General features: G+C 35.9%; 1 protein-coding gene across 1 annotated transcript in view; it reads left to right on the forward strand.

Moving 5' to 3' along the window:
- Positions 1-11,193: 11,193 nt before the first annotated feature.
- The window catches only part of LOC103588493 (chromosome unknown open reading frame, human C12orf40), a gene marked incomplete at its 3' end in the record, with an annotated part of 32,146 nt that continues 30,028 nt past the window's right edge, over positions 11,194-13,311 (forward strand). The window contains exon 1 of the mRNA XM_008570175.1: positions 11,194-11,226. The remainder of the gene's footprint in view (positions 11,227-13,311) is intronic.

Consider the following 13,311-nt stretch of genomic DNA (forward strand, 5'->3'; position numbering starts at 1 on the left):
CCATATAGAAGCATTGAAACACAGGTTCTTAAAAGTTGAAGTAGAGGTAAGATAAATAATTGATCAAATTGGAGGCCTAGTTTTTAGCAAGCCTTCTTAGAAGAGATAGTTTGGGAAGTGGGGTATTAAAAAACTTGAAAGGATTATTTAGCAGATAGTAGGTGGGTCTGCATTAAGACCTTAAGTACTTAATAAGGGGATCGATCTATATATTTTTTTTTTCAAGTGAATGCATGAAGCAGGCTATAGAAGTTTATGTTTTGGTGGTAGCAGCCTGATTGCATACATTAATTTGAAACAGAATGTTCTTGTATACTATAGAAACCTGATATATTAAGTTTAACTGCAGAATCATTTGATAGGAGCATATTTACAACTTTACAGTTGCAAAGGTCTTTACAACTTCTTTTGTGTAAAACAAACTTGGCATTTAACCTCTTCCTATTGGGGCAGATCCAGGTTGTGGGGAGCCTTCTTTTTGGAAAAAAAATACAAAATTGTGACTACAAAATGAGACACAGGGCCTTGGAAGGGACACATTCAGGCGAAGGGCCACATTCAGGCAAAGGGCCCTGAAGCTTAAGCTTAAGTAGCTTTACAGTAAATTAGCCTCTGTCCCTATGTATCTCTTCCTTCATCTGTTAAGTGTGGATATTGCTTGCACATTTTGTATTTGTACAGTGAACATCATTGCAGTTTGCCTGGAACAGTCAAGGTTTATGCCTGTGGTCCTACAGAATCCGAACCCTTGCCCTTGGTGTTACAACACTGTGCTTTAACTAACTGAGCTACCAGGCCAGCCCTTGGAGTTTTTGGTTTTTACCTAAATGTAAACTACCATTAACAGTTCTATGAAAATGAGTCCAAGTAGTTTCTTTTCTTTTTTCTTTTTCACCTCTGTCAGTGTTCTATTAGTCTGTGAACCATATGTGCAGTGCTGACAGACATTCAGTGATACTCCAGCTCTCATTTCCTGACACTTTCCTGATGGAAGGTAACTAACAGCTCTTTTAAAGACAGCACGAAAGGCACTTGCTAATAAAAGGAAGTGTGCTGGTACATGAGCACCTAGACACAACTAATTTGCCAGGTAGGGTGAGAGAAGTATTTATTGCTGCTGTCTCTGCTGGCCATTTAGTGTACCAGCTAGTTATACCATTGCATACTAAGGTCTGAGAGATTTATATAGTTCCTGTGCCTGGAGTGGGGTCAATAGGAAACAGCGAGAATTTCAGATTAGGAATAAATGAAACATTTGCCAAGGATAGAGGGTAATCAGTCCTGTCAGAGGGTATAGAGTAGTATGAATGCTGTTGCTGTGGAGGTTTTGTCAACAACTATTCGTTTGGTAATGCTTCTGTAATAATTCTTTTTGGCAGCAGGGAGCTCAAATAAAGGAAAAGTTTATGCTTACTGAAAAATTAAGTACTGATACTTCATTTTTCATTTGATGAAACCTGTAACTTGTGTAGAAAATGTTTGCCAACATTTAGCATCCCCCATGGTTATATCATTGACCACATGAAAATCTGAAGACACAAATCTACTGAAAAAGCATAGGGATTTACTTTTAAATTCATTAGTTATTTTGAGGAGATTATACCTGAAGATAACAACTCAAACATTAACTGCAGAAGGTGCTTTACGTGTCATTGGGAAGTATGACTTTTCATTTCAATCAAATGAGTTCTAAATTCATTCCACTTATTTTAATTTAAATTTTTTGTGTGTACATTCAAAAAGGAAAGTAATAGCTGTAAGGGTGTAGTCTTTATTAGCAGAACTTCATAAACATTAAATGATGCCAGTTTTACAGCAGCGTCATCAGATACTACAAATAGAAAAATAAGCCAATTCCGCTGTTTTTCACCTAATTTATGAATTAAAGAGAAGTTCATTCTGTCAAAGGTGAAACATTGATATTATTGTGAATGCAATTTTGAATTCCTTGAAGTTCAACACTGAAGATAAAATTATTTCTGCAATGACAATATTAATACAAATTTGGTGGATTATAGCATTGTGGGTAAAACAGGATTCTTACTAAAGTAACCTGTGTAGCTGAGATATACTTGGAATTGGTTGTGGTTTACATATATTACATAGTTGCATCCTAAGAAGCTTGATATTTTATGAAGTAGAAGCTACACTTGTCCAAAATAGCCAGTTATTTTTTTTATTTATTTATTTTGGCAGGTGGCTAGTACAGGGATCTGAACCCTTGACCTTGGTGTTAAGAGGCCACGTTCTAACCAACAGAGCTAACTGGCCAGCTTGCAAATTATTTTATATATGCACAGTAATGTAAAATATTTCGAGACAACACCGATGTTGAGTATAAAAGGAGTGCTTTGGCGTGTTATAAGCTTTTTCTCTTTGTAACCTTTTCATTAATTGGATTTTACAAACATCTGAAGAATTACTTTGAAGAATTACTTTATAAGTCAATCTATAGGTTCTGCATTGTTATTGAAAGATTTTTATGAGCAAGTCCTCTAAACTTTGATGACATTTTGTTCAAAAACAGTTGGAAATCTATATTCAAAGTCTTCTACAAATGGAGTGATCAAAAACTTTAACTTTTGAAGCTTTTAGTAATTATTATCATTGAAAATAATTTTTATGATTTAATTCTGGACAGGATTTAATTCTGAAGATTTATTTCTGATATTCAAGTTTTATATCGGATTATTGTGACTGGTACAAAGAATCTTTTGATGGAGTGCTTATTTTTAATTGGTTATATTTTGTACCAGAACAGAATGAAATTGAAGAAGTCTACTGCTTCACAACATCTACATTTAGAGAAATATTTAAAAGAATCATAGGCTACTTATTTGTCAAGTTTGTCTTAAAAAAATAAGGAAGATACTCTAAATGGAGTGACAAAGATAGTACTTGTGAAAATATTTGGGCTAAATATCTAAATACAAAAAATAAAGGACAGTATTATCAATTTGGTTAAATTTGTTCTGAGCTTAACAGGTACTTCCGCATCTATACAGAGAGTATTTTCTCAATTAAAAATAATAAGGTTTGTGCAGAAGTGTTGATTGAAGGTTCAGCAGTTTTAAATTTATTAACCAAGTGTAATTTTAAAGAATATTGCAAGCAGTTTTATGAAGAGAATTTAAATATAATGAATTTATATTGAAAAAGAACTTTCTTCTGAAAACTATGACTAATAGTGTTAGAGACAAATTAAGCAATTAATTATAGTACATATATACAATAAGTAATTTTTCTGCTTGTGCCTTTTTTTAACGTTCTGGTAATTGATATGAAGAATATCTTTTGCTTTAATGTTCCTGGATGTACATATAATTTTAATTTTTTTTAGAAATTAATTTATTTTTGAAAATAGTTTTCATAGAATATTTCAGAGGCTTGACAGCATAGTAAAACCAATGTTTCGTTCATAAATAAAATTTTAAATGTGTATAGATGTGTATAAACATCAATAATTTAATTAATGTATATGTACATATATGTATATACACATGTGTACATATACATACATGTAGATATGCATTATATGCATAATATGCATATGTACGTGCTTACATATACATGCATGTATAATTTTAGTGATATTTAATTACCATTTAGCTCCCTTTTTTTCTCAAGTGTTCTATTTGGACAATAAATGAAGAAAATGCCAGTATTTCTGGGCATGTAGCGAGCATTGAATAAATGTTAGTTATTATTTTTAAGTGAGTGTGGTGTAGTCAGTAATGCCAAGGTTGGCCCAGTTGGTTGGATGGAACATTTGGAAATTTAAGTTTTGGTAATGAAGATCCTTTGAATGAGCAGTGTGCTTGGCATGTAGTCAGTGGTCAATAAATGTTAGCCGCTAAAACTTATATATTCAGTCAACCAATTCACAACTATTAAAAAGCAACAACTGCCAAGCTGGGGCCACTAGGGCTCAGAGGAAGAGGAGGAGAGACCTACAGAGATCATGAAGGCAGGAGAAGCCATGGTGAGAGAAAGAAAGGACCACTCTGACCTTCCGAGCCCCAGCAACTTCAAGGCTGGCCCTGGTGAGCACACAGAGCAACAGCTGGCAAAAGCCACTGCTGTGCTCTTCATATGAAGTTGTTTGGATGCAGCTGGGGAGAAGAGGGCCTTGGTGGCTCCCAGGCCAATAAGACCACTAACTGTTCCTGTGGACCCACATAGGAGTGAGGGGCCACAGACAACTGAAAAAAGGAGCCACTCAGAGGCTGGTGAGTCATCACAAGGGATCGGCGCATGGCCTGCTCCATGGGAAGTGTTTGGAGTGTGGGCAGTCGGGGAGACGGGCCCACCAGGAGAACATTGGGGGACACCATGGGCAGCTGATCTGCCCTCCAGTCAGTGCAGGACCACTCAGTAGGGACTGGTCAGGAATATAGAACAGCAGGGATACAGTTTGCTGAAAAGATTCAGGCCCAAATCAGAGTTTCCACACAACCCAGGTGTACCGGACTTCCAAGACCCAGAAGTGCTTTCAAGGTCAACAATTAAAACTTGAGCTGCCCAAAAAGCCTTCCCAAAGGAATCCGTAGCAAAGCAGCAATTGAGCTCAACCACAAGGCTCAAGTGTTGGTTCTCACAGGAAGTTCCCCCATTTTAGATGTAAGCAAAGGATGACAAATTAGTTCCACTGCAGAGTTTAAGTTGTGGGAATAGCGAATAATCCAATATAGAACTGAGGGAAAAAATGAAAAACCCACAAATCAGAGACAAAGTTTTGATATTAACCAGTAAAGGTCTAACATCACCAAAGAACACCTATAAAAGCTAGAAGGACTGGAAGCCGCCCTGGCTCCCAAGCTGGGGTGGGGGGAGGGCCAAGGGCCTCAGCCATGCCCCCCCGCAATGTCTGAATCTAGCCCAGTGATGACGAGCTATAGCCAGAAGACCCCCAGGCTCCTGAGCTAGGAGGGGGGGGGGGGACAAGGGCCTCTGCTATGCCCCCCCAGTGTCCACATCCATCCCAGCAACAATTACCAGGCTGCTGTTGAAAGTGCCCTGGGCTCCTGAGCTGGGGTTAGAGGTGGGCCAAGGGCCTCAGCCATGCTCCCCTGAAGTCCACATCCATCCCAGCCACAACTAAGCTGCTGCTGGAAGCCCCCTGGTCTCCCCTGCTGGAATGTGGGGGAGGGGGAGAGTGCCACAGGCCTCGACTATGCCCTGCCTCCCTCCTTCCTCCTTCTCCCATCCTATCCCCCTCCTCCTCCCTATCTCCCCCTCCCCCCAACTGCTCTGTAACATCTTAGAATGTAAAAAATAAATTTTAAAAAACCTAATATATTCATAGTACTGATGCTAAAATTTAGAAATACTTATTACTGTCATCATCATCATCATCCTGAAAGTGCATAACATTCAGGCCCTTGACACTTAACTGTAAGCTTTATGACTGTCTCATTTCATTGCCTACCCTTTTTCTGTTTGTGAATAATTAGGTTTTAAAGATTTATATAAAGAAGTTTTTTTTTTCTTAAAGGAATTTAGTGCTTTGTATTTATAATGTTACTTATTAAAGTTAAAATCTATATCTAGCTACTGGTAAGACTACCAGGAACATTTGTGTGGAAAACTTGCCAAGTTTTTAGCTATAAAATGAGTTGCCAAGTTGCATCTAAGTGTAGTACTAGTTTAATAAATTTGACGGAAATGTGTTAAATGTTTCAAGAATATTTCTAAATTTTAGAAACAGTGCTAATAGAACTATGAATATATTTTTTTCTTCCTGAGTTAATGATAGTGTGAATAGCCTGAAATATACATCCATGTTGAAGTGTGGTTTGCATTCTAAAATCTCTTCCACTGTGTGACTCAGGAGATGGCTGTTCTGTTTATGATTATGCTTGTAGCTGTGAAACAATATTTTCTGTGTGAAAATATAAGAATTCAGTCTCTGAGAACTTACTTTAATTAGGCTCTGTATTCTGAGTATTAGATGGATTTCTTTTTTTTTTTTTTTTTTTTTTTTTTTAAAAGGATGACCGGTAAGGGGATCTTAACCCTTGACTTGGTGTTGTCAGCACCACGCTCACCCAGTGAGCGAACCGGCCATCCCTATATGGGATCCGAACCCGGGGCCTTGGTGTTATCAGCACCGCACTCTCCCGAGTGAGCCACAGGCCGGCCCTAGATGGATTTCTGCTTTATTGATTTGGCAATTTTTTTCCCTCAATACCTTTCCCTTTTGTAATTCATAGATCTCTACAAACTTTTTTCATGTATTAGAAGAATTTGTTTAAAAGCCATAACTTTCTAACATATATCATTACTATTCCTAACACATCAGGTCGATCTGCTTTAGTTTTGTGGAAAGCCAATGTAAGTACTTTTTCTAGGCTAGTTACTGTCCTGAATCTTAATAAGTCCACCAGCTAACAATGTTAGATTTTGATGTTCTAGGTTAATATTAATTTCAGTGTAACACAAGCCAAAAATATTGTTTTTCATTTGTTAGTTGTTGCTCTATTAACTTACTTTGCATTTTCCACTTTTAATCACACTTATTATTATAAGATCTTAACATTCTGACATAGTTTCTTTTGCATGGCACCATGCCCCTAAGAAAATAAACTAATTGGGAAACCAAAAAGCAAAACAAAAGAAATAAAAAAGAGCAATTTGACACTGACAATGTAGGGTATTTATATGACATCCATAACATTTAATTCCTAATGTAGTCTCAGTATCTCTTGCATACTCCATGTAAAATGTACATGTTAGTGTTGTTTTTAATATTTCTTGGCAAATGTATTGCTCTTTTGTCTTTTTCTAAATTTATTTTTTAAAGAAAGTATTTCTTTAGCATTTTCCTTTAAACCTTTCCTTACTAGAAAGAATAGCAAGAAGCAGAAATGCCTTAATGCATTTCTGTAATCAGCATGGTATTTTCTCTCTTTTTTCTCTCCCTCTCTCTCTCTTTCCCTTCTTCTCTCTCTTTTCTTCCCTTCTTTCCCTTCCTTCCTTCCTTTAACCCCTATACACTTCATTTTCTTTATTCTTTCTTAGCAAAGAATAATGTAACAAATAGCTATATTCCTAGTACACAAAATAGTTAACTTGTAGAATCTTCTACGAAGAGGTTATGACTTATATAGACTTTCTTTGAAGTATGTAGCTATAATAGTAACTAATATCGTTCATGAAAACTTTGATTAAAAGAGATGGTTGCAGGCTGGCCCGGTGGCGCACTGGAGAGTACGCCGCTTGGGAGCACGGCAGCGCTCCCGCCGAGGGTTCGGATCCCATGTGGAGACCGGTTCCCGCTCACTGGCTGAGTGCGGTGCGGGCGCGACACCAGGGGTTGTGATCCCATTACTGGTCAGTAAAAAAAGACAAAAAGGAAAAAAAAAAAAAAGAGATGGTTGCAATATATTTCTTTAAAAATCTAATTTCCAGAATAATATAGTAATTGCTTTTAAGAAGGTGAGTCTCATTCCCACCCTCCATCTCACCTCCAATTCTCTGGTAATTTAAATTTCAAGACAAAAATTAGAGAAACTCTTATTAAAGTTATTATTATAAAGTGCACATTAATTTCAAAAGAAATTGACATTCAAATGAGGTCTTGAAGGTATTGAAAGTTTTGCATATGAAAATATGGTGGGAAAAGTATCCATAATATGAAGAAGAAAAGCATGTATTTTAATTTGGTTGGGGGTTGGAGTACATAAAGTAAAAGAATGGAATACAAAGTAGAAAGTTAAGTTAAGGCCATGGTTTGGAAGTCATGTCCCTAACTGATAATTAGAGCTGTGTTTTGGAGCGATCACCCGTGTAGAAAAATATAATGGGGAACATTTGCATAAAATCAAAGAGCTCCATTAAGATTTAATTATGGTAGTTGGCTATGTAATATTGCAGTAGTCATCGTAGAATACTTTTAGCAAATAACTTCTGGGTATACACTGGCAAGTCTTCGTAATTATGTGCAAATTTTTGGTATGATTTATTTTTGTTAGGTATAATGTTCCAGCTAGTTTCCACCATTGTTTAGGGAATATGTCCTCCCAACATAGCTGTTTTATTTTTATATTAGCCTAAGCAAACCATAAGAAGCAACTATTAGGAAATATATATATCTGATATAACCAAATAGAAATGACAAAGGAACTGAATAAACATTCTCAAAAGAAAACATACAAATGGCCAAGTATATGAAAAAAGGCTCTGTATCACTAATCATCAGGGAAATGCAAATTAAGACCACATTGTGATATCATCTCACCCCAGTTAGACTGGCTGTTATCAAAAAGACAGAGAATAGCAAATATTGGCGAGGATGTGGAGAAAGAGGAACCCTTCTACACTGTTGGTGGGACTGAAAATTAGTACAGCCATTACAGAAAACAGTATGGAGGTCTCTCAAACAACTACAGATAGAACTGTAGTTCTATCCAGCAATCCCACTACTGAGTATATACCCAAAGGATGGAAGTCATCATCTGGAAGGGTTACCTGTGCTCCCGCATTTATTGCAGCTCTATTTGTGATAGCCAAGATATGGAAACAACCTAAATGTTCATCAAGGGACAACTAGATAAGGAAAATGTGGCCTACACATGATGGAATGCTTCTCTGCAATAAAAAATAATGAACTTCTACCATTCGCAGCAGCGTGGATAAGCTTGGAGAAAATTATGTTAAGTGAAACAAGCCAGGGACAGAGAAATACCACACGTCCTCACTCGTAAGTGGGAGCTAAGAAAATAAAAAGAAAAAAAGAAAGAAATTCAAAGAAACAGCAATCACAATAATACTTCGAATTTTCAGAAGGAGAGAACAGAGCAATGGTTACTAGAGGTGGGAAAATGGGAGGGGGATTAGTGAGAAATTGGTTAATAGACACAAGGAATGATTATATTTTGTAATGATGAACATGCTAATTATCCTAATTTGATCATTATACATTGTACACAGGTGTGGATATTCAACTCTGTACCCCACAAATATATATAATCAAGTATGCTTTAAGACATCTTAAATATAAGGATAAAAACAATCTAACGTGTTCTGTTTGAGAAATCACCTGTGACATGTATGTCAGAATCTTTTTTTACTTTCATTGTGGTCTAGCAGTTACTAGGGTGATCTACATATTGGTTTTAAATTCTTAATTAATTTTTTCTTAGGCACATAGGAATAGGCATTATGTAGTACATAGAATTTGGTGAAAGCCATGACTGTCCTGGATAATACTTGATTTATTCTTAGAAGAATGTATTTAGACTTCAACTGGTATCTAATTCTACTGAGCTCTATGAGAACTGCTTATATAATTGATATTCCTTCTTCTATCTCTTTGTAATATGGATTGTTTAATATTATTGACGACTCTGCATGTTTCTTGTATTTCTGAACTTTGAAAAGTCACTGCTTTCTGTGCCTGAATTTAACAAGTTTTAAAATAATGGAGAATAAACTAACCTCAAAGGTCCTCCTTATCCTTAGTATTTGATGAGTCAATGAAATGTAATTTCTTTCCTTTTCTTTTTGTAGTTTGAATGACAGCAGTACATTTATGATGCTGCATGAAGCAGAATATGTAGAGTTCTTTGCTCAATAAGTTCAAAATGGTCAATTAAGACATAGTTAATAGGAAATAAGATAAAGAACAAGTTTAATAAGTGGCAAAGTCTGGGGGTATTCAGTAACTCATTCATGTAGTTTATGAAAATCATTGGGAAAAATGAACAGCATTGCATATTCTCAGTTCACAAACTTGAAAGGCAGTATAAGGCTCTTTTGGTTAAATACTTTAAAATCAGACTTTCTGGATTTGACTCATGCCTCTGCCACTTATTAACAGTACTACCTTGTACAAGTTACTTAGCCTTTCTTGTGCCTTAGTTTTCTCATCAGTAAAACTGGGATAGAAATAGAACCTGCCTTATAGACTTGCTGTGGAGATTAAATGAGTTTATGCATACTTGCAAATTGTCTGAAGTATCTAAAATGGTGCAAGGTATATAGTACTCATTATTAGCAATTATTTTGATATAATTACATCATCTCATAGTTAAGATACATTTTGTCATTTTAGTTATAATTCTTACATAAATCATGAATTTGAGATCATAGTTTCATGCATATCTAAAATATATATTCTGCAGATCTGCTTATATTGTCATGAATGTTTTGTAACATTCCACTGTTGTTAGTAGAGCAAATATTCTATAGCCATTAAATATTGCACTGTCATTGGTATTCAGTGCTATATTTGGCAGAAGGATCATAAGTGTGAAATACATTCATATTGACTAGGTTTTCTTAAAAGAGGGTACTATGATCTGAATGTTTGTGTCCCCCCCAAAAATTCATGTGTTGAAATTCTAACCCTCAAGCTGATAATATTAGTAAGTGAGGCCTTTGGAAGGCCATTAGATCATAAGGGTAGGGACTTCATGATTGGAATTGGTGCCCTTTTAAAAGAGACCTCAGAAAGGTAGCTCACCCTTTTACTATGTGAAGATAAACTCAGAAAGCATCATCTATGAACCAGAAAATGGGTGCTCACCAAACATCGAATCTGCTGGTGCCTTGATCTTGGATTTCTCAGCCTCCAGAACTGTGAGAAGTTTCTGTTATTTATAAGCTACCCAGTTTATGGTATTTTGGCATATGGTATTTTGGTATTATGGCAGCCTGAGTGGACTAAGACAGAAGGTATGAGATTTCAAGTACCCATATCTGATATATTAATGTAACTGAAGTTGCTTTAACAATAAATTTAACATTTCCTGAAATCCTAGATAGATTTCTACCTTCTCTCTGTTCCCTATTGATTTCAGAATATCGAAATACAAAGAAAGGAAAAGAAAGAAGTGTTGACCAAGAATATTGCTATCAGCTGAGAATGTTTCAGTTGTATATCATTTCCAATGCATTAATTTCTCTTATCTTGGTTTTATAATTCAGACTTATTGTGTGCTTAATTATTCATTGTACATATGGAGTATTTTTCATTAGATTTTGGAATTCCTAACTGAGAAAATTTTGTGAAACATCATATACTATAAATACTGTAAGTACATTTTTGTGTTTTCTTTTTAGAAAGTAATACAGTTGCTACACTCTTAGATTTTGTTTCCAAGTCTTCATTTCAGCTAAAATGGCAGTTATCTTAGAGACCATTTCTTTAATCATTATGTATTTTATCCTGCTTCTCTTTTCAGGACCAGGGTTCTGATCAAGCAGGAAAGGAGAAAGCAAAAGGTAAAGAAAAAATACTTTCATTTGTTATATTAGTCTGTTTCTGTTGCTTATAACAAAATACCTGGAACTGGGTAATTTAAAAGAAAACAAAATTTACTTACTGCTTGCAGGGTCAGAGGCTGAGAAGTCCAGAGTCCAGGGAACACATCTGGTGAGGGTCTTGGTGAGGTTGACAGTGACCCAGGGGTCTCACGTGGCAGAAAATGGTGGAACAGAGAGAGAGAGAAAACTCCTCATGTGCTTTTCTTTTAAAGCCCTCAGAACTATGCCCATGACTGACATTAAACCATCAACTTAATCACCTCTTCAAGGTCCCACCTTTCAATCACCGTAATAGGACTTACCACTTTCTTAACACTGTCACGGTGGGGACAAGCCTCCAACACATTAAACTTTTGGGGAAACACAATTCAGTCCATAATATTTGTGTTAGCCTTATCAGAATAGTGGTATTCTAAAGCATTTTTCCACCATTAATAAACTCACTTAAATGAAACTCGAGGATCTTCTTTCTTTAGTCTTCTCCATCCTTGTAGATAGCTTGATTAGCCACCCATTGTGCTCAGGCAAAAACTTAGAAATTATTATTAATTCTTGTTGTTTCTAGTTCCAAAATATATCCTAAATCTTACCACTCCACACTACCTGTACTATTAGCACCCTCATGTAAATCATCATTTACTGCCTAGGGTACTGTAATGGCCTTATAACTTGTGTTCTACTTCTGTTTATTTTGTCTTTTTTTAAAATTACACTGATTGCATTATATAGTAAGTGGAGCATGTCCGTACCTTACAGCTGAGCAGCGCATGTCTGAGAGAAACTTGCACATGTGCACTTTGAGACATGTACAAGATTGTTTGGGTTACTGTTATTGCTAAAATAGCAAACAGAGAAAAGAAGGAGAAAAAAGAAGAAGGGCAGGGAGAGGGAGGAAAAGAGAGAGAAGGAACCACCCAAATGTCCATTATTGGTAGAATAATGTGTCATGTCCAAGTAATGGTATAGCAGTGAAAATGTATGAACTACATGTAATTGATGTGGATGAATCTCAAATATATAATGTTGAGCAAAGAAATAACTCACAGAAGAATACAAGCAGTATGATTCCTTTTAAAAGAAATCCCAAAACAGAAAAAAAAAAATCACTATATCAATATGGTCAAAGGTAGTGAAGTTTAAAGAAAAGCAAGTGAGTGGTACGAAAGCAAGATAGTTGCCCTTTCACCCCCTTTCTTTCCTACTATGCCCCTTCACTCTTATGTGACATTCACACTGAATAGCTCTTGCTAATATCAACAATGAACTTCATTTTTTTCAGTTGAAAGGATATTTTTCAGTCCAACTTACTTTAATATGTTGTCATCTCCTGCATAGTTTGCCATTCCCTTAATCTTGAGACAAACTCTTCCCATGCTTTCTTTGACACATATTCCAGATTTTATTATTGTCTGGTCGTTTTTTTTTTAATGGCTATTTTTAAGTTAAAACTGAATTACTTATTTTCTGAAAGTTTTCTAATTTTCTTCAAATTGTTTTCTGGTTGTTTCTACCAATTGTAGCTGGACAGAAAAATTGAGCCTAGTCTTATCAGGTAAATCAGTCACATACCTTTATTTTTTCCTAGGAACACGGAGATGAGAGATTATCGTGCTGGCTAGAATGTGAATGATAGACCTCTTCAGCAGTGTTCTCTGGCATAAAGGCTAATAACTCCCTTTGCAGAAAGCCCTTGTTCTGTCTTATTCCTAGAAACATATTCTTATCCTCTTTGGCTAACTCTGACTCATCCATTCCCTGTCCTCTTGCCCTCCCTCTATCCATCCTCCTCCAAAAAATAATTTGCATATGCTTCTGAGTAATTTATAAAACATCCTCTCTCACACTTGTAATTATTTATGTTATTATCTCCCTCACTATGGTCTTAGCCATCACAAAGTACCGTGCCTTAAGAAATAACATCTTAATTCCATGACACTGTCAATTATAAGATCTACATTGAGTTACTCATTTTTTTCAAGGGGGAAAAATATATACATCCTGAAGTTCTTATTATTTCATTGCTGAACCATAGTGATGTTTTAA

The sequence above is a fragment of the Galeopterus variegatus genome, unplaced genomic scaffold (genome assembly GCF_000696425.1).
Source record: "Galeopterus variegatus unplaced genomic scaffold, G_variegatus-3.0.2 Scaffold577, whole genome shotgun sequence".
Lineage (NCBI taxonomy): Eukaryota > Metazoa > Chordata > Mammalia > Dermoptera > Cynocephalidae > Galeopterus > Galeopterus variegatus.